Here is a 25438-nt window from a genome sequence, read left to right on the forward strand (position 1 = left end):
ACAAAGAAGGGCTCAGACATGGAAGAAATGGAACTCAACTAAGAAACCAGAAGACTGGGAGTCATTCAAAGCACAAAGGAAAACAACAGCTAAAACCATAAGAGGTGAACGAAAACATTATGACACACAGCAACTAAAGAAACTAGAAGAAGATTTCGTGAAAAACAATACACGTAATTTCTACCAGACATTCAGGAGGAACTTAACAAGATACAAACCGCCAAGCCTATGCTTCAAAGATGACGAAGGAAATCTAAACACTGGAAATGAACAGAATTGCCAACACCTTGCAAATTATTTCCAGAAACTACTGAACTGTAAAAAACCTGAGGAAACTCTAATGTTTGAGAAACCCAAGAACCAGACACCGGACTCAGAACCACCTAATAAAGAAGAAATCAGGGGAATAATAACAGGACTGAAGAACAATAAGACGTCAGGTGAAGATTCAATAGTTGCAGAGTTATTGAAATATGCCGGAGAACACTTAGTGACTCAGCTAGAAGCACTGTTTGAGGAGATTTGGCAAACGGAGAGCATCCCAAAGAAATGGAAGACATCATTAATACACCCGCTGCACAAAAAAGGAGACAGAACAAACGTTAACAATTACAGAGGAATATCATTGCCACCAGTTGCCTCTAAAATGCTATCCAAGGCACTACAAAACAGGACTGAAGGGATAATAGAAAAAGAACATGGTGAATACCAGGCAGGATTCCGGAAAGGCAGATCATGCAGCGAGCAAATTTTCAACCTAATCTCCATAATACAACTACGTGCACTCACAGCCAAAAATCTAGTGATTATATTTGTGGATTTTAAGAAAGCCTATGATTCAGTCGACAGAGCAACCTTGATAAGCACGTTAGAAGAGTTTGGGATAGATAAAAAACTAGAAATTTAATCAAAGAAACCATCACTGACACTACATCACAGGTTAAGTTTATGGGTATGTTGTCAAAACCATTCAAGATCGAAACAGGTGTCCGACAAGGGGACGGAATGTCACCACTTCTGTTTAATGTTATACTTGAAAAAGTGGTCAGAGAGTGGAGGAAGAGACTGATGGAATTAGGGGTGAAAAATGGAATATCACTGGGAAGATCTGGAGTCAAAATTGACTGTCTAGCATTCGCAGATGATATGGCAATACTGGCAGAAGACACTGAAACAGCCAAGGTACAAATTGAAACACTTCAAGAGACTGCTGTAAAGACGGGACTTCAGATATCCTTCGAAAAGACGGAACTAATGATTCAGGACAAAAAGGATCCGACACAAAATATTGTCACCAAATATGGAACAATTAAAAGAGTACAGAAGTTTAAATATCTAGGGGAATGGATAACCCCAACAGGACTACCAGGAATAGCATTACAGGAAAGGGCAAGAAAGATGGAAGCAGCATACCAGTTATGTCGAAATGTCTACAATAAAAAATCAGTTTCATTCACTGCAAAAATCAGACATTACAACACTGTCATCAAACCAGAAATTCTATATGCGATCGAATGTATTCCACTGAACAGGAAGGGCTTACTAGAAAACATTGAAAAGACAGAAAGGAAGATCTTGAGGAAGATACTAGGGCCCAGGAAAGTGGGTCAAGAATTTAGACTGCGACCAAATGAGGAACTATACAAAAGGACCGAAAAAATCACAACATCCTTCAAGAAGAGAAGACTCTGCTTCTACGGACACATTAAAAGAATGCCACCAGAGAGAACAGCCATGCGAATTCTGGAATACATGGAGAACAGGAAGACACGAACTAGCTGGCTTAAAGGGGTCAAGGAGGATATGGAGGAAAATAATATATCACAGCAGGCAGTATACAACAGACAGGAATACAGAAAAATCATCAACAAAATTAAGGGATTCAAAGATCAAAGTAGCAAAAAACGGACCGGCAAAAACTGGTCACGAGAACGTAAAGAAGCCCACTCCGAAAGGATGAAGAAGTACTGGGCCGATCGAAAGAGGAAGAACCGTAAATGAATGATGCTTAACGTGGTCCATAGTAGACCTATTCGAAAACAAGAATAATAATAATAATGTCTACCGCGGGATAAAGAAAATTTTCTATGTTAAAAGTGCATTTAACCAGTATATTTTTACAAGGATCGCAGGCACATTTAGATAATTTCAGTGAAATTTGATGGCGTTACGGTTATTCATGGGAAGTAAAATTTGGGGACATCGTGTATATCAATGATACGAAAAGTCGCGGTGTGTTCTTGGATTCTCGAGGTCTGAAAGTCGTAATAACATTAAAGTAAGATATGTGTTTTACAGTGGTTGTTGTTTTCACCAGGGGATTGAATTATGAAAAGGGGTCTTGGAAATATAAGAAAAGGGGATTGAGAGTGACGAATTTATATGTATGTGGAGATGAGAGAGGTGGATGAAATGAAGCCTGGATTTTAAGTGATACCGCTGGAATAAAGCGAGGAGAATGAGTTTGAGACAGGCTATATTTTTGAAGAGGAAGTATATAGGAAACAGGCTGTGTTGAGGCAGGCTGTATTGTTTTCCGCTACCAATCCGAAATTTGAGACGACTACTGTGTGAAGCACCGTAGATTTCTCGTAAAATCCCAAGTGAAACGACTCTAGTAAAGGGTTAAAAATCTGTTACTTAAAGCCCGTATGAATAGTAAGATAATGCGACCTCAAGGAAAAAAGAGCATTTCGGACCCATGGTTGGGGTGTATTGAATTTGTTCACTGGATATGTCATTGATATAAATAGTTGGAATTGACGATAGGCGATTTGAGAATTTCGAATGCGGTAGTGATGATTATTATTTTGAAGGCATCCACTAGGGTAAACGTGTGTTGGGAATTATCATTGCTTCCCTCAAAACTTCAGTGCACAGGCTGAGATTGTGTTTGAGGTGGAGATTTGTTCGTCACGCATATTTATTTTTGAGTTCACGTATTGTAACGAGGTAGAGACTTACTGTATTTTTGACTTGCATTCGTTTGATAGTAAGAGACGTGGTTCCGTCGTGTGGTATTTGTCTGACCAGGTTTAGTATTGAATGTCGGAGTTGTTTGAAATTGCTAGTTCGCCTGATATGTTAAGGGAGGCGTAGTACGACCCACTTTGACGCCCGATGATAGGATTAGGACGTCACATGTTATCCTTGGAGTCACTGATGATGAGACGTCCTGGTTCACGCCCGACGATAGAATTTGGAAGGTATCATGTACATAGTGATTAGTGTTAGGATGTACAGATTTCAAGTGAGCCCGACGATAGGTCTGGGATGGCAGCTGTACACACCCAAGTCTCAGATTAGATGTTCCTTTTGTTTTTTTGTTGAAGTGGCCTGGACGAAGGTAGCATCTACAGTATGATATGATTTATGAAGAGGGTCAATGCGTAGCTCTCCTTGAGATAACGGGACAGCTATCGGCGGTTGAGGGTTGCCCAAATGTTGGATATCAACCGGATCTAGATTAATTATATTTTACTTTAATTCTCCGCGCGTGTTGAGCTTTAATGACTTCGATATGTTAATTTATTTTACGGACTTAATTGTTTTATCGTTTTGACGTCCGTTTCGTTCGATAGTGTGCATATTGACACTCAGTGTATTAGTGTGAGACTTGAGTTGCGAATGCGGTTTCGATTCGTCAGCCAGTGACAATATTTCATTTTCAATCTTGTCGTACTTTCATTTTATTCATAGTTGAAGTAATTAAGTAATCACTGTATAGTAGTGTTTTGGGACAGACAGTAAATAGATAGATCTGTACTGGTAGCATTGTTTTTCAAGGGAAAGAATTCCTTAAAGTTGTAGTAATTTTTAACGTGTACTGGTAATTTTATTTAGCGTAACAAAACCATTTCTAACCTGAAAATCGGTTCGATAATAATACTTTTCAAGTGACTTTCCACTTTTTAATTAACTTCAATGTTTGGCATTTCTTCTAAATGCATGATGAATAAGTGTTTCCTGCATTTCGCAGTTTTGTTCCTTTAGAACGACATAACGTAAGATCCTCATGGATCATGTTGTTGTTGGTTCCTTCCGAACAGCTGTTTGGGTGATGCACATTTAGCATCGGGATTACCTTTTCACTTAAGGGTGTCATGAATGACAAATACATGGTGGAATTTTATTTCAATTATGAATGATGCTGTTAACTCGTAGTGAACACCATGCTTTCCCGTAATATTTCGCAACCTATCCAAAGCAACTGATAGTCAGTTTGGTTCGATTAAGGGTCCATTCGGCGGGTGTTCCGTATCCGTAAAGGGTATTCGACTGGTGGATAACCTTAATTGAGAGAAAATCAGGCGTTCTACTTGTTGAAAGTCAGATTTTCCACGGATCGTGTGGATTAACTCTCAGTTCTCGTTTGGAATAATAGGTGCCCGGTTTTCAGGCCTTCCCTTTTTCAGTTTTTCAGTTTCGCTGTCCACTAATATATTAACTTCTCCGAAGCAACTCTTCGATATTGTAAGAAACAAATCAACGTTGTGTAATGTGACTGTGTTTGAAACATTCAAAAATCATTGCTCCTCATTTCAAGTAGTTAGGCTCTCTTCTGAACCCCATCGTTTGGTTAAGATCGTGACCGAATTTATTCCCGCAACGACCCATGATTTAAGAGTTCTAGATTGTTCTACTGTAGCAGCCGTGGCCGACCAACGATGGAATGGTAAGTTCAAGGGTTCAATTAGTATTGGATCTGTTACTCATTTCATTCAATTTTCGTTTTAAAGCACTTCTTTGCATACTAAATTGATAGTAGTATGACATTTAAGTACGGTCCACACTTCCAAAATTGTTGACTCTTTCTCTACCGGGCGAATTGGCCGTGCGCCCAGGAAGATAGTGGGTTTCGAATCCACTGTCGGCAGCCCTGAAGATGATTTTTCGTGGTTTCCCATTTTCACACCAAACAAATGCTGGTGCTGTACCATAATTAAGGCCACGGCGGCTTCCTTCCAACTCCTAGGCCTTTCCTATCCCATCGTCGCCATAATACCTGCCTGTGTCGGTGCGACGTATAGCCACTAGCAAAAGAAAACTTACTCGTCTACTCACATCATACCACGCCATCTCTCCACTGACAGCTGCCCTGTTAGAAGGTTCGTATCCGGGCCGAGAAAATGTTTTATGCATGTCTGATTTTGGAAATTTTACTCCAAAGTACGTGAAATATCCTTTTTTATGCATATTTTCAATGAAAAAGAGTGTATGTGTTTCTACGAAGCACCGATTTGACATCAGGGCCGGATAAGTACGGAATAGGAAGTAGGTGGAACCAAACTATACTGACAATGTTTAGCTACATTAGGAAATGCTCGAAGTGATGACTATCGTCGCCATAGGACCTATCTGTGTCGGTGCGACGTAAAGCAACTAGCAAAAACAAAAAAAGTTGTGACTTGCACGGTGTATGCACATGTGGGCCCGCTGCAGAATAGATCTTCTAGCATGCCTATGCATGGCCGGTATCATTGATCTGCAAGTTTTAGTAATGAGTTGCCGGAGGTGCTTGGGATTTTCTGACACTTGAATGTGAACTATTGTTCCAAATGCCCGCACAGTAAGAACTCCAATGGCATTAAATGCGATGAACTGGTGGGCCAAGGAACAGGTCCTCATCTTCCCATCCATGTCCCTGGATATCTCATTCAGATGGCGACGGCCAGTTAACATCGAATTGGGTGGAGCTCCATACTGCTAAATCACCACCGCTAAAGCATCTCCAAGTGGTACGTCCTTCATCAGACGTGGGAGTTTATGGCAGAAAAAGTGCAGATAGGGTGTGCCTGTTATATGACCCTCGAAGGAATACGGTTCGATAAGGCGATCACCCAAGACTCCACACCGTCCTTTTACTCCCCATTATACTTGTATCTGTCTTACCCAGTGACGTTTGAGGATTGTCAGCACTCCAGTAGCGCATGTTGCTGCGGTTGACGATTCCATTATTGTGGAAACACGATTCGTCCGAGAACAAGATTTTCGACAGAAATGCTGCATCATTTTCCACATTTCATAATAGCCACTGATAGAAATTTATGCGAGCTTTGAAATCTCGCCCGTGGAGCTCTTGTTGTAGCTGTAGATGTTAGGGGTGATATTTATGTGCATGCAGTATTCGCCACAGGAACAGATGGCTGATGTTCAACTGTCGTTAAATTGCCGGTACTCTCTCAATCACGCTTGTTGTCCGCACACATCTTTCAACACTGCTGAAAGTTTTTGCAGTAGGATGTCGCCAGTCTGGGAACATTTCCTGGTACAGACGTAGTCCCTGACACGCTTTTCCCCTTGCGTCCCCATGGATTAAGAGCATGTCCAAGTGTTCATCCGTGGAAAGCATGAGAAATGACTAAAGTGACTCAATCAAGCCGTACAGCAGTGAAGCGCACAATATCAACAACAGAGGCATTCTACTGTTTACATGTGGCACACACTGGCCTGCGGCCAAATATCAATTCAAACAAAATTGAAGGCGGTTGGATTCGAATCATCAAGGATATGTTTCGTTAATTGTAGGCTAGGATCTAGCCACATGCGCTACGTTGGATCGGTGAGTGTGTCCTTTTATTAAGAACTGGCAAATGTGCCCGTGCATCGCTACAGTATTCTACATTGTATACGGATACGTAAATTGCTGTACACGCGGTGATTGAGATTTTAATAAATTGCATGTCTCGTAGCATTAACGAAGAAATACTATGGGGAGGTCCCCATGCATTCTTTCACGTGTAAGGTGCGAGTTGCGGAGTTGTAATAAACGACAGGCTCACTTGCTGACTGCCATTAATAATCGATTTGGGAAGTTTCATTATAATGGGAAGCCCCCTTGCCTGCTGAGGGTCACAATCGATTTGGGGAGTTTCCTTTACAATGGTAGGCCCCATTTCCCACTTCCGGACACATTCCAGTTGAGGAGCTTTCATTATAACGGCAGGTACCTTTCCTACTGCCCCTCAAATTGTTTATGCTGTTATCATTATAATTACGGGCCCCTTTTCGTAATGACAATTAGCTTACTGCCAGTTAAACTCGAGTTCGTGAGTTTCGATTATAATACCAGGCCACTTTGCCTAATGCCAGTCATATTTTAAATGGCAGGTATTCTTGCCTACTTTTAAATCCAATCGAGTAGGAGAGATTTGACAAAACTGCTTGTTCCCATGCCTTCTGCTAGTCAAACTGAGACGGGAATTATTCATTAAAATGCTACGCCCTCCTTACTAATGGCAGTTACACATGAGTTGGAGACGGGCCCCATTACTACTGCCTGTCAAAATAGATGTGGGGAGAATTGATTGAAACGGGAGACACCCTCCTGCTGACAGTCACTGTCAATTTGAATTAAAAATCATGACAAACACAACCTTTCTAGATCGTATTAAATCGACCTCAATGAATATTGATCGATATACGGAAGTATATGTAGTTTTACAAAAATGCACACATTCACTTATAGATTAACTGCTGCTTAATGATCCGTCAAATCGACAAACGGACAGAAAATTAAGACGTATGTTTTAGCTATGTACATGTTAGATCCTATGACATTTTCTACTATATCCTCTATTTACTGGCTGGATTGAGTTAGAAAGTTAGAATAGGGTGGAATTTCAGTACAATTTTAACACTTTACATTACATTTCGCATATTTATACGGAAGCTAGAACCATTAAATTTCGCTCGCATATGGCCATCAGTCGTGTAAAATGTGCGCGCCAAATGTGATGATTCTATCTTTCCAATGTGTTTCATACTGTGAAATATACACTGACTGACAGTGACAATACAACACCAAGGAGGAGTGGTTCGAAAGGGATGAAAGTTGGGGAAAAAACAGAGACGGCACGGACGAATAATTGATGTTTATTTCAAACCGATATGCAGGTTACACAATGCGCACGGCATCGACTCAGTAGGATGTAGGACCACCGCGAGCGGCGATGCAAGCAGAAACACGTCGAGGTACAGAGTCAATAAGAGTGCGGATGGTGTCCTGAGGAATGGTTCTCCGTTCTCTGTCAACCATTTGCCACAGTTGGTCGTCCGTACGAGGCTGGGGCAGAGTTTGCAAACGGCGTCCAATGAGATCCCACACGTGTTCGATTGGTGAGAGATCCGGAGAGTACGCTGGCCACGGAAGCATCTGTACACCTCGTAGAGTCTGTTGGGAGATGCGAGCAGTGTGTGGGCGGGCATTATCCTGCTGAAACAGAGCATTGGGCAGCCCCTGAAGGTACGGGAGTGCCACCGGCCGCAGCACATGCTGCACGTAGCGGTGGGCATTTTACGTGCCTTGAATACGCACTAGAGGTGACGTGGAATCATACGCAATAGCTCCCCAAACCATGATGCCGCGTTGTCTAGCGGTAGGGCGCTCCACAGTTACTGCCGGACTTGACCTTTCTCCACGCCGACGCCACACTCGTCTGCGGTGACTATCACTGACAGAACAGAAGCGTGACTCATCGGAGAACACGACGTTCCGCCATTCCCTCATCCAAGTCGCTCTAGCCCGGCACCATGCCAGGCGTGCACGTCTATGCTGTGGAGTCAATGGTAGTCTTCTGAGCGGACGCCAGGAGTGCAGGCCTCCTTCAACCAATCGACGGGAGATTGTTCTGGTCGATATTGGAACAGCCAGGGTGTCTTGCACATGCTGAAGAATGGCGGTTGACGTGGCGTGCGGGGCTGCCACCGCTTGGCGGCGGAGGCGCCGGTCCTCGCGTGCTGACGTCACTCGGGCTGCGCGTGGACCCCTCGCACGTGCCACATGTCCCTGCGCCAACCATCTTCGCCACAGGCGCTGCACCGTGGACACATCCCTATGGGTATCGGCTGCGATTTGACGAAGCGACCAACCTGCCCTTCTCAGCCCGATCACCATACCCCTCGTAAAGTCGTCTGTCTGCTGGAAATGCCTCCGTTGACGGCGGCCTGGCATTCTTAGCTATACACGTGTCCTGTGGCACACGACAACACGTTCTACAATGACTGTCGGCTGAGAAATCACGGTACGAAGTAGGCCATTCGCCAACGCCGTGTCCCATTTATCGTTCGCTACGTGCGCAGCACAGCGGCGCATTTCACATCATGAGCATACCTCAGTGACGTCAGTCTATCCTGCAATTGGCATAAAGTTCTGACCACTCCTTCTTGGTGTTGCATTTGCTCTGTCAGTCAGTGTACGTGTGAAAAGCCCAGATTTTACTTACAATCGAGAAATACAGGGAGAAAGATACGACAAAAAGTCATAGCAGCAATGTTGTAGACCACATCATGCTGCGTTTGATTGTGCCATTATTTTTGTTATACGACTTACCGTTTAGTCACCAAATACCTCTAAAGGAAGTTCTATACCGTCATTAAAATTAACTCCATATTTCACTATTTTCCGGGGGTAAAAGGTGAAAAATTTAAACATCTTGGGATTTTTCGTCGGTTACAGGTTAAAAGCTATAATTTCACCAAATTTCAATTTTTTACCACCTCTGACAGATTGTGCCGCCATCTTGATTTGGGGGCAGGGAGGAAAAATTAGGAATTTCCTGAAAGTTTTTAAGCCCACTAAACCTATAAGTTATTATTTGGATAAATATATACGACTGTGTTCTTATCCTGAGCCAAAGATGTGAAGCCCCAGCGTGCCCCTCTCAGGGAATTTGAGAATTTTCGATTTCTCTAGAGGGCCTGAGCTCATCATCTTCTCTGGTACCAATTTATAATTTGCTGAGAAGCCTGGAAGTGCTGCATTAAATCATCTTTCTTTTAATTTTTATACCTTTATATATACGAGGATTGGAACTTAAATAGTGGTAACACTGCTGTGGGGAACGGAACGGAATCTAATATTGTCGCTAATAGCACACGTTGGTTACATACCTACCTTACCACAGAGAAAATGGACTCACCCTTCCTACATCACCTGCGTGCGCACAAGCAAGAGAAACACGGTCACTTGTGAGGTAGTTGTCTAACCTAACGTTGTCACTACGTTTTCCAAACAGGAACAACGGAGTTGGATCAAGATTGAATGTGCCAGAGGTCGTACAGCACGACAGTGTCATCGAAGTCTTCAAGAGGCTTGCGGGGAATCTGCATTGCCTTGCAGAACAGTGGCACTTTGGGTAAAAGCCTTCAACGATGGTAGGCAAACTGTGGCGGACATTCCAGGTCGTCCTACGAGCGTCAGTGAAGAAGAAGTGCATTCTCCCCGGACTTAAGTCCTTGTGGCTTCGATTTGATTCCGAAGATGAAGGAACCACTTCGTGGCATTCGCTTCAGAACTGTTGCAGGGATTCAACCGATCCATTCGCGCACCATTATCAGAACAAGCTCTGCTAAATACTACGACTTCCACATCTCTGCCAACCGGTTATACACAACGTTGGTGACTACATTGTAGGATAGTAAAGGTTGCTAACATGTACCACTTTTGTATCTGTTGTAAATAAATAGTTGCAACTATTTAAGTTCCAACCTTCGTAGATCGCTCCAAACCGACTTGCTTTTATAATGATATAGATAGACTAGCAAGATACCCATGCTTCGCTACGGTATTATACTGAAATTTATAATTTAATGCGTATTGTTTTATATGTAATCCCCGAAATGCTCGATCTGACTTGTATTCTGCGAGAATCCACCAAAATGCGCGATATGACTCGTTTCTAGTAGATTACGGCAAGTTTCCTACCATCCTTCAATCTTTCTTTCCAGCAATCGATTTCGTACTTCCCGAGCTAGGTCCAAGTTTTCCACTCGGTCAGTTGGGTCCCTAAATCTTTGCCATATTTTCCTATAAACATTTTTAATATGGATCAAATCCTTCAGGAGATCCGGCCTTGGCGGTACTGAACAAGCGGCCGGACTATATTCTTACTCATTACCCGTCCAGGACCCGTTTCCAGCGCGGTCCGCGCATTTGACGACGGTCCAGAACACATTATTATTATTATTATTATTATTATTATTATTATTATTATTATTATTATTATTATTATTATTATTATTTTAGATGTTATGGATCCCATAGCAACATGCAAGACCGCTACTTGGCGGTAAATTACATCTGCTGGCATTGTCATTGTTGAAAATGTGACCAGCACCATTGTCGCGCGTAGGCAAGTGTGCGGGATTTCTGGCGATACGAATGACATACTGTACTTTCGTGCATTATTGACCTTATTATAGAGGTGAACAATTGGACGGGCAATCTCATTCCTATCGTTTATTTCAAATGTGTTTAAATTTTTATATATATGCCAGGAGAATCTACTGTAATCAAAGAACGTTCTCCGAAGGAAAAGATGGCTTTTGAAAACGAAACCAGGAAAGATTAAAAATGATCAGTTTATGATCAGAATAAGCACAACCAAAATATACAGCCTGTTTCCAGTCATTCGACAGGGTCAGGAATGGAATGAATAAAGCCCCATCTAGCAGCGACAATAGGAATTTTGCCGGCTGCCGAAGCACTCCTCTGGGGCAATGATCGATGAATGGCAAATGAAATGAAATATTGGACAGTGTTGCTGGAATGAATGATGACAGGGAAAACCGGAGTATCCGGAGAAAAACCTGTCCCGCCTCCGTTTTGTCCAGCACGAATCTCACATGGAGTGACCGGGATTTATACCACGGAACCCAGCTGTGAGAGGCCCGCGCGCTGCCGCCTGAGCAACGGAGGCTCCTTATAAGTGTATTATGAACAGTAAAATCAATTGGTCTCACCTCCTTTCACACCCCAACCCCACCAAAACATTAAAAGAATGCGTGTTTCTTAATGTTTAAAGGAGATTCCAAACACCAATGTTCACTTCTATTACCTTCAGTTTTGAGTTATAAGTATCCCCATGAAACTAATTCACTTTTTTCACTTCGTTTCACACCCCCTCCACCCTAAATGAACTCTCCGGCAAAAAATACTTGTTTCTTTAATAGTAAAGGATCTTCTAAATACCAATTATCACGACTCTAACTTCTTCAGTTTTTGATTTATGTGTCCTCATGAAAGGCATTCAACTCCTTTTCACTCCCGCCCCCAAAGATGGTTCCCCCTCCCCCAAAACGCGTTCTTTTTGTTTTAAAAGGAGATTCAAATACCAATTTCCACGTCTGTAACAACTTTAGTTTTAATTAGATGTATGTATTCACATACAATTAACTCAATTAATTTTTCAATTCATTCACCACCCCCCCCCCCCCACTTCATTGGATTTTCCGAGAATACGTGTTTCTTTACTTTTAAAGCAGATTCCAAGTATCAAATTTCACGTCTGTAACATCTTCATTTTTGAGATATCAGCAGCCTAATAAAAAGAATTCAACACCATTTTCAGTCACCTCTACCTCCCTCTACCCAAGTGGTATTTCCGAAAACTAAAAGTACATGTTTCTTTGTTTTTAATAGAGACAAAAAAAATGCTATTTTTCACTTCTGTAACATGTTAAGTTTTTTGAGATATACTGTAGAAATTATCTTTTTTTTAAATTTCACCACCTTTTTAGTTTCCGTTGTGTGGAGTTTCCAAAAATAAATCACCTATGTTTCTTTACATTTACAGGAGATTCCAAATATCCACTTTACGTTTCTCAGATATTCTGTAGGTATAGTCTTTCAAAAAATTCAACCGAATTGGTCACTCCTGTTTAACCGCCATTAATTGGATTTTCCAAAAACAAAACAATACGTGTTTCTTTATTTTTTAAGGAGATCCCATATACAAATTTTCAGTTCTGATATATATGTATCCTCATTAAAGGCATTCAACCCATTATTCACCCTTTTACACCCCTCCTATTGGGATTTACAGAAAACAAAAAATACGTGTTCCTTTACTTTTAAAGGAGATTCTAAATACCAATTTATACATCTGTAATCCTTTAAAGTTTTAAATGTAGACACACACATTTTAAAAATTCGCCCCCCTTTTCACCCCCCCCCCCCATTATTTGCATTTTCTAAAAACGAAAAAACTGTTTCTTTATTTTTAAAGTAGATCCCAAATACCAATTTTCAGGTCTGTAATATCTTCAGGTTCTGAAATATAAGTAACCTCATTAAAGGCATTCATCCCATTTTTCACCCTTTTCCACCCTTCCTATTGGGAGTTTCCAAAAACAAAAAATTACATGTTTCTTTATTTTTAAAGGAGATTTTAAATACCAATTTTTACATCTATAAACTTTAAAAGTTTTGAGATATAGATACACTCATTTTAAAATTTCACCCCCTCTTTACCCCAACATTAATTGGATTTTCCTAAAACAAAAAATACGTGTTTCTTCATTTTTAATGGAGATCACAAACACCAATTTTCAGGTCTGTAATATCTTCAGTTTCTGAGATATAAGTATCCTCATTAAAGGCATTCAACCCATTTTTCACCCCTTTTCGCCCCTTCTATTGGGATATTCCGAAAACAAAGAAATACGTGTTTCTTTATTTTTAGTGAAGATTATAAATACCAATTTTTACATCTGTAAACTTCAAAAGTTTTGAGATATAGATGGACTCAGTTTAAAAACTCATCCCCCTTTTCACCCTCCCATTAATTGGATTTTCCAAAAACAAAAAATACGTGTATCTTTATTCTTAAAAGAGATAAAAAGTGCTAATTTTCAGGTCTGTAATATCTTCAGTTTCTGAGATATAAGTACCGGTATCCTGATTAAAAGCTTTCAACCCCTTTTTCACCCTTTTTCGCCCCTCCCATTGGGATTTTCTGAAAAGAAATACGTGTTTCCTTATTTTTAAAGAAGAATCTAAATACCAATTTTTACATCTGTAAACTTTTAAAGTTTTGAGATATAGATACACTCATTTTAAAATTTCACCCCCCTTTTCACCCCCTTAGCGACGGAATATTCAAAAATTCTCTCTTAGCGAGCACCTACATCATAATATTAATATATCCTCAAAATTTCGTTTCTATGTGTCTAGTAGTTTTGGCTCGGCGATGATGAATCTGTCAGTCAGTCAGGACAAGTTATTTTATACATATATATATTAGCGTAAATTACTCCGTCACTACATTATTTAATACGCTCTTCACATCACGGTAACCTCGTTTTCAGCATTAAATTTGAGTGTTGATTTCCGGTTACTAGGCAAGACATATTCATATACTAATATGGTAGAGTGACTTAGATAAATGATTTAAATGACGTAATGTTTGTCGAACGGACTACAGCAACTGCCACGTGTGGTCATAATCGCTTGCATTCTGAGCTTAGTATTACAACGGCTGCCATTATAGAAATATCGACCTTGCGACGTTTCCACACGTGTGTTGGGCTGCATAAATCAACATTAGTAGGCGTAAGAGAATCACCCGGTATAAATTAAGAGGTTTGTCTGTACATTGTATCGGCCATGTCCACAGTAAGAAGAAAATGCAGTTTATTACCTTCCTTCAACTCTGTTTTTCTGTCTGTGTGCGTATGTAAGTACGTGCATCACGAGAAAATGACAGAACAAAATTTAATGAAAATCGGTATGTTAAGTCGGGAAATAAGGCATTACACTTTAGGATGTAAATAATTTTATTCACACTGAGTGAAAGTGTAGCTTATTTATTTATTTATTATTTTTTTTTTTTTTGCTATTTGCTTTACGTCGCACCGACACAGATCTGTCTTATGGCAAGAACTGTAGTTTAGGGGAAGGCCTAAAATGAGTCTAAAATAACTGTGTTATTAGTGATCCTATTTATAAATACTGCAGAACAAGTGTTATACAGAACATGATTTTCGATCATTTAGGTCTCATAGAGTTTTAGCGTGTCGGCTACGATAACATGGGTACTTAAAAATTTAGAAATTTGTTGCTTAGTTCAGGTCAACGCCGAGCCACGAGAAAATTAATTGAAAATCTGTATGTAACGTCGGGGAATAAGGCACTACAGTCTAGACCAGGGCCTCTAAGGGTGCATGCACCAGTACATTGCGCTGTGCACGGTGCAAACGACGACTTCGCTTTGTTGACCAGAGTGCAGACCCCCACTCCTCGATTTCGAGCCCTAACGCTGTCTCTGTCTTTCCCCACGCCTGTCTTGCTCGCTCCGCCTGTCTCCCTCTTCTTCACTTGCTCTGTAGCACTCCAAATTCGAGCCGAGCTAAGCCGAGTGGCCCAGAGACGAAGCGCTAGTCCAAGCCGAGCTGAGCCGAGTGGGACCGATGCACTGTGCAAAGGAACTCTGTGCCTCAATTTGCATGCGTGAAATTTTGGGTGTTTGAAAGGCCCTGGTCTAGACTATAAATAATTTTATTCACGCTCGGTGAAATGATAGTTTAGAAGAAGTTCTAAAATGTAACTCTCAAATATCTGTGTTATCATTGGTCCCATCGATAAATACTGCATAACAAAATTTATTTATTTATGTACTGCATAGTTATACCGTACCGATTATGACAACAGAATGTATGAATTCAGACTTACGTTGCTTGGTCCATATCAACGCTAACCTAAGCTAACATGAGAATATTGTTCAATCGTATTACCTGGCCATGGTGGTTATATTTTTGCCGTGATTGTATTAAGGTCATCAGCCCCTATCGACTAGGAATATTGTGAAGATGATTGTCAAAATGAGAAAAAAGTAGTAAAGGAGCGATCGCTTGAAGAATAAAAACAAGAGGGGGTCATGGAAAGATTCCTTTACATTAGACGCTCTATTGTCAAGAGTGGGAGGAAAGCCAAATGTGAAGGCCTACAACATCGAAGGCTCAAAAAATTGATCAACAATAACACTACATTGACTGCTGTTTGTTGGACTGCCTTGTCTCTTCTGCTGCCACTCATCTCCGCAATATATATGTTGGCAGGAAGTAGCTGGAGAGTTAGATAACTTTCCTTTCTAGCATGCCGTTCCTCTGGTTTATACATGTTCTGACAACTACTGGTACGTGACACACTGGCTCATCATAGTATACCAGCTATTTGATTCCGGCTCTGACGTGCTGATACGAAAGAAGTGTGTGCTAACTGAGTGGAAAACGGATGAGAAATGTTCACCATTGCAGCCCTGGAAATAGACACTGTTATAAATACAAGGTAGTACTATTAGTGAAAAGTAAGAAACTGTGCCCCTTTTAACCTGATCGACTCACTATCGCCCGAATGCAAGCTCACAGTTCCCCCTACCCCTCCTTCGGCCAATCCTGTCAAAGTTTGTGTTCCAGTTCGGAGAGTCGGCGACTTATGCGGAAAGTATATGTCAGGACTTAATCTGTAGGTACCGGTTTTGCCGTTAGTGCATTTCAAGTGCGTAGGGTATGGCAGATTAACTGCGAAGTTTTTTTGCACCACCCCTTATAATAGAACTATATCCTGAAGCAGGGAAAAGAGAAGAAGTTGCTGAAAGAGGCCTATATATTTCTGCAACAGAAAATTGATCACTTTGAGCCACAACCTTGTGCTGAAAGATCATTATCATCATATGTTTACCCTCCAGGTTCGGTTTTTCCCTCGGACTCAGCGAGGGATCCCACCTCTACCGCCTCAAGGGCAGTGTCCTGGAGCTTGGTCGGGGGATACAACTGGGGAGAATGAGCAGTACCTCGCCCAGGCGACCTCACCTGCTATGCTGGACAGGGGGCTTGTGGAGGGATGGGAAGATTGGAAGGGATAGGCAAGGAAGAGGAAAGGAAGCGGCCGTGGCCTTAAGTTAGGTATCATCCCGGCACTCGCCTGGAGGAGAAGTGGGAAACCACGGAAAACCCCTTCCAGGATGGCTGAGGTGGGAATCGTACCCACATGTACTCAGTTGACCTTCCGAGGCTGAGTGGACCCCGTTCCAGCCCTCGTACCACTTTTCAAATTTCGTGGCAGAGCCGGGAATCGAACCCGGGCCTCCGGGGGTGGCAGCTAATCACGCTAACCACTACACCACAGAGGCGGACGTGCTGAAAGATAAAGTGATAAAACTGTACTCGAAGAAGGTGAAAGAATGCAAGAAAACATGGAGCTCAACATATTTTGTACTGATAGCATAGATTTTTCCTTAGCCACGTGCTGCAGCCCAAGAAGGAGCTATGTTCGACAAAACGGTCCTGATTTTGAATTCCTTGCCTCCAAAACAAAGGATAACTGCAAAGATCCAATCAAAAATGTAAACAAAGTCGGGTCCGGCCCCGCGGCGTAGGAGGCAACTCGTCCGCCTGTCACCCAGCGGCCCCGGGTTCGATTCCCGGCCGGGTGAGGGCTTTTTTATTGTAAATTATTAATATCCCTGGCCTGGGTGTTTGTGTCGTCCTTAATGTCCCTTTCCTCACATTCAACACTTTACACTCCCGCAATTGCCATATACACGCATGTTCATGGCATATGGTGCAAAGTAGGGGCAAAGGATCTTTCTAGGTCGACACCCCGTATAAATAGCGTTAAAAACGTTCCATTCGACTCTAACATACATGTGAATAAAAGGAAGTATTTTGAAGTATCAAGTACTCCAAATTTCATGCTTTATATCTTCTATCAATTTATTTTTCGTAATTTCAATGTGTATTGAAATGTTATTTACATTAATAATGATTTAAATTTGTTAGAGTAATGCATTCCATCCTCTGTGTTTTGTGACCTAAAAGTTCACTTTTATCCATTCCTTACCTAATACTTTGCTTTTAAATGTTCTTCTTTCTTTCTTAATCATTTTACTCTCCAGGGTTGTTTTTTCCCTCCGATTCAGCGAGGGATCCCATCTCTACCGCCTCAAAGGCAGTGTCCTGGAGGGTGAGACGTTTGGTCGGGGGTGCAACTGGGGAGAATGACCAGTACCACGTCCAGGCGGCCTCACCTGCTATGCTGAACAGGGGACGTCTGGAGGGGTGGGAAAATTGGAAGGGAAAGACAGGGAAGAGGGAAGAGGCAAGGAGGTGGCCGTGACCTTATGTTAGGTACCATCCCGGCATTTGCCTGGAGGAGTAGTGGGAAATCACGGGAAACCACTTCCAGGATAGCTGAGTTTAGAATCGAACCCACCTCTATTCATTTGACCTCCCGAGGCTGAGGGTACCCAGTTCAAGCCCTCGTATCACTTTACAAATTTCGTGGCAGAGCCGGAATCGAACCCGGGCCTATGGGGGTGGCAGCTAATCACACTAACCACAACACCACAGAGGCGAACTACTTTTAAATGTTTCATTCATTAATTAATAGCAACGAAACATACCGATATTCTGCGAGCATTTGCCTGGGAACTGCCCCATTGGTGGAATCTTTGGGGTAATGTGCAACGTCTCAACCAATGGACCGCTGACAACAAAACACATTTTTCCATTTTTATTCCGCAGTAAAATACAGAATTGATTGATGACCAGTATAGTTGTATATACGGTAGCACATTAAAAATTAAACACCCCAAAATATTATAGAATTTCAACTAAAAATAATGATACCGGGCGAGTTGGCCGTGCGCGTAGAGGCGCGCGGCTGTGAGCTTGCATCCGGGAGATAGTAGGTTCGAATCCCACTATCGGCAGCCCTGAAAATGGTTTTCCGTGGTTTCCTATTTTCACACCAGGCAAATGCTGGGGCTGTACCTTAGTTAAGGCCACGGCCGCTTCCTTCCAACTCCTAAGCCTTTCCTATCCCATCGTCGCCATAAGACCTATCTGTGTCGGTGCGACGTAAAGCCCCTAGCAAAAAAAAAAATAATGATAGACGTAATCAAAGAAATTGATGTATCCGACTCGTTGTCTGAATGGTCAGCGTACTGGCCTTCGGTTCAGAGGGTCGCGGGTTCGATTCCCGACCGGGTCGTGGATTTTATTCACTTCTGATTAATTATTCTGGCTCGGGGACAGGGTATATATGTCATATTCAGACAACATGCCACACTACCAACTACCACAGAAACACGCAATACTGATTACATCCCTCCATAGAAGGTTGGCGTCCGGAAGGGCATCCGGCCGTAAAACCGGGCCAAATCCACATATATGTGTGACGCAGTTCTTACCCGCGACCCCACAGGTGTGGGAAAAAGGGGCAGGAAAAGAAGGATATGAAGAAGAAGAAGAAATAAATTGATGTGTTTCATTGATGGCAACCTTCTCCTAATGACGATTGCGTGTTTCTGTGGTGGTTTGTAGTGTGGTGTGACGTGTGTAGGTGAAGAGATGTACATTGAGTAGAACTTAAATACCCAGTCCCCATCCAACGGGGATTTATCATACGCTGTTAAAATAAATGACTCACCCGGGATCAAATCGAGCGCCATCTGAGCCGAATACCAGTACGTACATATGTGTTCTTATTATATTCACGTCTTGGCCTCCTCCTAGCATTCATAGCCCCTTTCCTCGAAGAACTCCTAGTGTCTTAAGCATCACGGTGTTCTTCTGGTCATATTTCACCAAATCATTCTCCCCCGACCATTTGTAACCGATCTATCCATCTTACCCTCAGTATTCTCCGATGACAATACATTTTAAAAGGCTTCTATTTTCGATCTTTCTCTTCCACTTATTTTGCTTATTTCGCTTCTGCGCAAATATCCCACGCAAGTATTTTCAGGATCATCTTTGCAGCAAGAATAACTTTCTTAAAAAACGCCATCAAGGGTTTAGCTAGCCTAAATTTTACATCCCTTTTGCTTAAACCATCATTGATTATTCCACCACACAAACAACAAAATACAACAATTCATTTCATGAATTCACCTTCTACAGTAAGCTGGTATTTCCTGTATCATCTACTTCATTCGATCATATCGTCGCTGTTGTGCCAAAACCGCGAATGTAATAATGCTCTTCCTACCACAAGAAATCAACTTCATGATTAATCCGTATTGTCAGCATGAACAAGAAAATTGAGTGACTCCATCTTTACCATACTGTACAAGGTTATTCCTTCCTAGTTTTATTTTTAAAAGGGACATGTTTCGTCTCTTTCTTATGAGACATATTCAGCCTAAAATTATTATTATTATAATAAACATATGCCATTCTTAATAACACTAATAAGTCATTGTTTTTAATAGAAAGGAATAACATTGTACAGAATTGTAAAGATGCAGTCAGCTCAATTATTAAGACCTTCTCTCTTGTTGAATGCTCTTCCTATCCATTATTTCCATTAAGAATGGTCACGCCTCCCAGCCACGTATTTTATTCAGTCCGTCAGAACAATTTTCGTTGTGTTAATTTTCGTTTGTGCGTGTGTGAAGGAAAATTAACCTCAAATACATCATACTCTAGGAGTGGGTAAATATGTCATGCACATGTCGTTGACTACATATCAATATGTGGATGAACTGTCCGGCTCCATAGCTAAATGGTTAGCGTGCTGGCCTTTGGTCACAGGGGTCCCAGGTTCGATTCCCGGCAGGGTCGGGAATTTTAACCATCATTGGTTAATTTCCCTGGCACGAGGGCTGGGTGTATGTGTTGTCTTCATCATCATTTCATCCTCATCACGACGCGCAGGTCGCCTACGGGTCGAAAGTCCTGAAAATGGTTTTCCGTGTTTTCCTATTTTCACACAAGGCAAATGCTGGGGCTGTACCTTAATTAAGGTACTTACTTCCACTCCTAGACCTTTCCTATCCCACCGTCGCCATAAGATCTATCTGCGTCGGTGCGACGTAAAGCAACTAGCAAAAAAAACAAAAAAACAAAAAAACAACTTTGGCTACCTTGCCCCCTAATCCTACCGTTATCTGTTTTTGCTTTCGATTTTCTCCATCACTCAAGAGACTACTGTAGAAAGTTTCACAGTTTGGCTCGAGTTTAATGTGTTTCTGAGCCATTATTATTGCTCGGGCTGCAGTCATAATGAAATCCAATTCCAACAGATTGAAGGTAATACAACAAGCTCACGCTCTCAACAACAGTGATTAAAATCCATGCCCAATAAACGGAACGAGTGTTTCCAGATCACTAGAGCAAATCAGTCTCCCTTTTTCCACCAGAACACAGAAGGTAATTCTAGATATTGCTTTAGATGTAACTCCTCTAGCCAGATGGGTTCGGGTGATTAAATGCAGAGTGTACACAAAAGAATACTGAGCTTTTAAGCCGTTCGTGTGAAACTTAGCGGTTTGTTTGTTGCTTATAATAGAGTATAAGAACAGGTGTCGGAAATATCAATTTTTGTCGTCATTCTGTGTTGTGAACCTGTCATGTAATAAAACCGTTGTTAAAGTTTCAATAATGTGACCACTGAGGGATGGGGATTAACAAACGTAATGGTTTCTGCTCTCTACAGTCAGAAGAGAATTTGCAGTTCGGTTTACAATATTCATTGGACACTTCAACAACTTATATGGATAAACATGGTACCTTAATTCCCATGTAATAAAACAAGAACCATTTCCCCGCTGCTGGGTGACAATTGTAATATACCATGAGCCATTGCTCCAATGCTGGATGGCAATTGTAACCTACTTAAATACTTACCTCAAAAAATGTACTCCCTCCATCATTAAGCATCAATTTTAAAAAATATATGTTGATAATAATATTAATTCTCGTACCATATGTGAATGCAGCTGTCACTTGGCGACTTCCAATGACATACAATTCAAAATAAGAGATTAAATAAATGATAATAATAATAATAATAATAATAATAATAATAATAATAATAATAATAATAAATGATAGATCATTAAACATTCTACTCAGGTCTTGTTCAGAGAGGTACTCTGCTGACTGGGCCTTACCTTCTACCTGCTGCAAATGTTATAAAACGATATGCGCATGCTTACAAGGCTACCATAAATACATTTAACGAACTGTTTGACTCTAATACAGCTATAAATTATCAAAAAGAAGCAAGATCATATACAATTTTACAAATTAACATTTTCAAGTTCCTGTAAAAAATCAAAATAACCGTAATCCAACATATTATCCATTTTCTTACCTCCTTTAGAATAGAAGGTTATTCACTCCCATAGCTTCCTGCTTCCATGCTTGGACTTGAAGCCTCATGTTCTGGAACTCCAAAGCTGTCCTCAATTCGATCTCCCTGCAACGGTATGTCCCCAAACTCGGATCGTATTTGTAACAGTATTTTATACGTAATGTTCTTCCAAAATTATTATTATTATTATTATTATTATTATTATTATTATTATTATTATTATTATTATTATTATTATTTTGTAACCTATCTATTTGGTATGGATCATTATGATTTTATTATATTTTTTTTCCTGCCTTGATTTCCGTTCTAGTGTGTCCCTGGCCCGGTTTTCTTTCCTCTTTTCTGATGCGCAGCCTTGAGGCGAGTGTGTGACTAGCTGTCCACACCTGTGTGGGGCCGTGCCGAGTGTTGTAGCCACCGATAGTATGGCTTGAGACGGTCCCCTTTACGAAAGTACTGTGTAGGATATTTTTAATATACTGGGGCTTTTGCGCCAGAATGACCATTTTTGGTCTATGCAATGTATGTATCTGATACCTTCTTTTATATTAGGTACTAATTTTTTTCGACATGGTGTTTTAAATATTTAATCAAGTGTAACCTTCCTTTGGTTTCAGTTCAAGGCTTCCTAGTAATCTATCTATAATCTATATATATAAAATAAGAGTTTTGTCTGCACATTGCTCAGAATTTGAAAAGAATGGTATTTCTGTATCGGCCATGTCCACAATAACAAGGAAATGCAATGTTTACTTTTCCATAATTTCTGTCTGTCTGTCTGTATGTATGTATGTATGTATGTATGTATGTACACGCATCATTAGAAAACGGCTGAAGAGAATTTAATAAAAATCGGTATGCAAAGTCGGAGAATAAGTCGCTACAATCTAGGCCATAAATAACTTTATTCACGTTGATTGAAATGGTAGTTTAGGGAAGGCGTAAAATTTAATTTTCAAATATTTATGTTATTAATGGTTTTATCTTAATGAAAATTAGTATACAAAGTTGGAAAATAAGTCTCTACAATCTAGGCTATAAATAATTTTGTTCACGCTGAGTGAAATGGTAGTTTAGGGGAAGGCCAAAAATTTAATTCTTAAATATTCACGTTATTAGTGGTCAAATCTCATTGAAAATTTGTATGCAAAGTCGGAAAATGAGCCACTAAAATCTAGGCTATACATAATTTTATTCACGCTCAGTGAAATGGTAGTTTGGGGGAAGGCCTAGAATTTAATTCTCAAATATTTATATTATTAGTGGTCGTATTTATCGATACTACATAACGAAAGTTATATAGAATTAAATTTCCGACTAAATATGTCTTATACATTTTTACCGTACCGGCTATGATAACAGATATTCATGAATTAGTATTTTTGTTGCTAAGTCCATACCAACTCCGAGCCACGAGAAAATGGGTTAACAGAATTTAATGAAAATCGGTATATAGAGACGGGGAATAAGAAACTACAGTCTAAGCTATAAACAACTTTATTCAAACTGGATTAAAATGTAGTTTAGGGGAAGGTGCCTAAAATTTAATTTATTAAATACAAATGTTATTGGTCCTATCGAAAAGTGCTACATAACAAAAGTTACAGAGAATACAGTTTCCGATCATGTATATTTTATTCAGTTTTACCGTACCAACTATGATAGGAGTGGTATTTCAAAGTACGAAGAAAACTAAATATGAAGGCCTACAATATCGAAAGCGCATAACATTGGTGAACAATAACATTACATTGGCCATTGTTTGTGGCGGTGTTCTTTGTCTCTTATGCTGCCTCTCAACTCCGATAGATGGGATTACTGCTGTGTACCGAGTATAACAGCCTGTCTGATTACTGGCGGAAAATAGCCGGAGAGTTGGAAAACTTTCGTTTTTAGCATGCCATTCCTCTGGTTCATACATTTTCTGATACAGCTGGTACGTAACACACCGGTTCATCATAGTATTCCAGCTGTTCTATCCCCACTCTGACACGCTGTTTTGAATGAGCAGTGTGCATACTTACGGCAGAGGTTCACTTTAGTAGTAGTAGTAGTAGTAGTAGTATGGCCTGGTCTAGAATAACAATTTAGGCCTATTTCAAATTATAGCACCACAATTCACTAAATGACTCAAAATTCAACCCTGAAAAGAGCCATTTCTTAAGCTTCTTCCTCTTGACTTTAATTAAATTCTACATTCATTTTATTCCAAATTAGCAGTGAAGAGTGGGTTTCTCCTCTGGCTTGGAGGAGAAATTTGCCTCTAAGTCAGATAGATTTTTCCGCCGCCAGTGTATTAAATTGATATTTACCGACTCATCGTGTAGTCTAGGAAACAGATTAGTAAAAGCGCATGGTTTTTGCCCTGGGAGTCTCCACTATTCGACCTCTTCCCCGCCGAAAAGAAGACGAAGTGTGTTCACGGATCACGGCTGTCTGCGGCTTGGTCATCCTAGCTCTGGAACTTTGGACTGTAATATCGGTAGCTTAGGCCTGTTCGTTAAAAGTGAGAAAATGTGTGGTTTGTGATTTGATCGCGTATTTCATATGAAAGCATTGCTTTTAAATGCACCATTCCTACTGACGTCATTGTAATGTTTGTTAATTTCAGTTGGGAAAACCCGTAAGACACTCTTTCTGAGGATGTAAAAAGGAAGGTGGAGAGTGAGTGTCTACCATTAAAATGAAAGCTTCCCAACCTGATTGTGACTGATGGTATGCAAGCGAAATGCATTACAGTGAAAATTCCCTAACTCAGTCTTCATATGAGAAAATATGTTTGGTGATATCGTCGTCGCGTTTCTAGGGTAACGTTAAGAGCTTTGCAATTTAATACATTCTTGCTCACAGCGTGTACACTACCTAACCTAGAATTATGTTTAAAGCAGTCTTCTCGGTACAGGCCATGAAGGCCCTGGGAGGGGTGGAAGGTAAAGATTTCCACTATCCGTAACCTCGGCACTTGATGGGGTAGAGTGGTTAGCTCTACGTCCGGCTGCCATTTCCCCCAGGAATTTTACGACTTCCTGACGGGGATTCGAACTCACGTCCTTCCGGGCGAACCGAGCACGCCTTTACCACCTCGGCTAGGCAGCCCCTAGAATTCTGTATACAATGTAGAATTCCGTAGCGAAGCACGGGTACATCAGCTAGTCTATAATAATAAAAGGAAGTGTCTGTCGGTCTGTCTGTCTGTGCGCGATGCCCAGCAAAATCTACAGCACACAGAGATGTGCAATTTTGAATTTTGAATATGCACATCGAAGGAGGAATTTTCATTTTCGCTTTCGTTGATGAGTTATGAACGAAAAACCATCGATAAACGTGTATTGGGATATGACCATCCAACGTGCTGTCACCAAGACTATATGCATAGAGTCACTGTCGCTAGGCAACGTACATAAGGTAGGTAGAGAACACAATTCTTCTTCTTCTACTTCTTTCCCTTTGTGCCGTTAGGTTTCGGGACATTTCAGCCATTTACTAAACTTTCTTCTATCGTGCGCCATTCTCTGAACCTCAACCAGAGTCTTCCCTCGCTTCCTGATCAGTCCC

Source organism: Anabrus simplex, chromosome 1, assembly GCF_040414725.1.
Source record: "Anabrus simplex isolate iqAnaSimp1 chromosome 1, ASM4041472v1, whole genome shotgun sequence".
In the NCBI taxonomy this organism is placed as follows: domain Eukaryota; kingdom Metazoa; phylum Arthropoda; class Insecta; order Orthoptera; family Tettigoniidae; genus Anabrus; species Anabrus simplex.